Consider the following 2169-nt stretch of genomic DNA (forward strand, 5'->3'; position numbering starts at 1 on the left):
TTGAGGAATTTTACATTCTTGATTTGTATAATAACTGGTCAATTGATTTTCATATGAAGAAGAACCAAGTAAAATATAGTCAATATAAAATCCTTAAGAGTTGAAGTCAAATTATATTTCAACTAAAATACAGATTAAATCAATGACAAATGATAATCAAAGTGAAGAAATAAACAAGTAGACAACAGGTTCCATTATCACAACAATTCACAGAACCTAAACATTCTAAAAACACTAAATCTAAGAATTTATTTGTGGTAAAGAATCTAAGCTTGCTGCACATGAAATGTAATGAATTTGGAATGGAAATGCTAAACACATTAGGAGTTGAAGTCTTATGAAAGGTCATGTGCAAGAAAAGGTGAGGAGGGCCCCCTGAGGTTTAATCTTAACAACTTAGCATCTAATATTTGGACGCTAAATTTAATGCAGGCTGATGACTTTGACTCTGAAATCTACAATATCTATAGTTCACACATGATTACAGTACACTCTTCTTCATAGCAAACAACATAGAGTAGGAATCTACTACTCTGAAGGATCAAATGAGTTGTTGCTCAAGTCCCTGTAAATGAAATCAGGTATGCATAATCTCCCATTTCACCAAATGGAAAATCAAGCTAGTCCTGAAATGGCTTATTCTCACAGATTGTAGAGGGCATGCATTCCAGTCATATTTGGTATCATTCCTGTTAGCTCGTTGTTTGCAAAGTTTCTAGGACAAAGGCAAGCAAGGATCAGTTTCTCAAGCTCAGAAGTTATTTGATCTCATTGATTCCAAAAATCACTTACAGCACTTTGAGTCTTGTCAGATTGCTGATACTTTGAGGAACTAGTCCAATCAAATTATTGCGGTCTAGCCGTCTAAGAAAAGAGCAAGAAAGATATAAACAAACAGTTTGATGAAAAGGAAATTAATAGCAAGCACTCACAAAACTTCAAGTTTCTGAAGAAGTCCAATTGATTCTGGAATAACCCCAGAAAGGTTATTACTGTCAAGCAGTCTGAATGCAAACAAGAAGTTAGTATGCAGAGAGCCTATTACAAGGAAGCTTTCGGTGGCAATAGAGCTGATATATCTTACATATGTTTAACATTCATGCTAGAGCTGAAAAGGCTTAGTGGAATTGGACTTGAGAGATGATTCTTGTTCAAGTGTCTAATAAGAACATATTTCATCATTGTTAATTCTTCACCGCGTAAGTTTTTTATTTGATCATGCATGGAAAACTGAGGTGATTGTTTGTCAGGTCTAACCATACGAGGTCGGCGAGCCTACCCAGGGATGCAGGTATTCTACTAGTAAAATGGTTTGCATTTAATGATCTGTGACATAGGTTGAGGTGGGAATCATCAGACTCTTGTTCCTCATCTAGCAAAAATAGTAAGACAGTGGAAATTACATCCTTACAAGGTCTGGAGCTGGGATAGATTACCTAGTTCAACAGGAATAGTACCACTGAACTTGCAACCAATTAGTATCCTGAGAAGTAGTTCAAAGAGCATCTAGGTTATGTTTGTAGTTGAGCACTATAATTCAAGAAATGTAGAATGATGAGATGGAGAAGTTGCTGATGGACTCACAGAGTCTGGAGCTTCTTCAAATTTCCAATACTAGGTGGAAGTTGGCCGTTGAGATATTTGTTATTGGAAAAGTCTCTGAATAAATTGGTGGCACAATCCACAAACTTGAGGTTCAGAAACTAAAACTTATGGAAAGTGTTTGAAGGATTGGATTTAGTATACTAAACTTACATGAGCTACAATTTAGTAAGATCTCCTATAGAATTGCTTAGTGTACCCTTAATGCCCATGTTGAATAGCTTCCTGAAAGAGAAAATAGATGAATTGAAATTCTACCAGTTTATTAAAATTTCAGCATAGTTTGAGATAAACTCACAGCTCTGTGACCCTTATTGAGTTGCTACAATTAACTCCATCCCAATTACCACACGGATCATCTGAGTGCCTCCAACTCAAAGGTCCATTTTTCCATTCACCAGAAAGAGATCTGAGAGCATAGACTTCCATATTTTAGGGTTGATAGTTTGTTCATCAGTAGATTCATGGAAGCAACTCTTTTCTTCTCCTTAAACTGTGTTAATTCGTTTCGTAGAATTGGGAAAATAAAAAAGAACAGTACCATCCTGTGGATCCGTGCTACAGGAG

The 2169-nt window shown here is 36.0% G+C and overlaps 2 long non-coding RNA genes across 2 annotated transcripts; both read right to left on the minus strand.

The window, feature by feature from the left end:
• Positions 1 to 538: 538 nt before the first annotated feature.
• Positions 539 to 985, minus strand: LOC121968319. The gene is made up of 3 exons (XR_006108061.1): positions 933 to 985; positions 793 to 864; positions 539 to 715 (listed from the first exon to the last, which is right to left on the minus strand). It is a non-coding gene; the product is annotated as an uncharacterized LOC121968319 (long non-coding RNA).
• Positions 986 to 1787: 802 nt separating this feature from the next.
• On the minus strand, positions 1788 to 2169 carry LOC121968320. Its single transcript, XR_006108062.1, has 3 exons — positions 2144 to 2169; positions 1901 to 2024; positions 1788 to 1827 (listed from the first exon to the last, which is right to left on the minus strand). It is a non-coding gene; the product is annotated as an uncharacterized LOC121968320 (long non-coding RNA).

The sequence above is a fragment of the Zingiber officinale genome, chromosome 3B (genome assembly GCF_018446385.1).
Source record: "Zingiber officinale cultivar Zhangliang chromosome 3B, Zo_v1.1, whole genome shotgun sequence".
Lineage (NCBI taxonomy): Eukaryota > Viridiplantae > Streptophyta > Magnoliopsida > Zingiberales > Zingiberaceae > Zingiber > Zingiber officinale.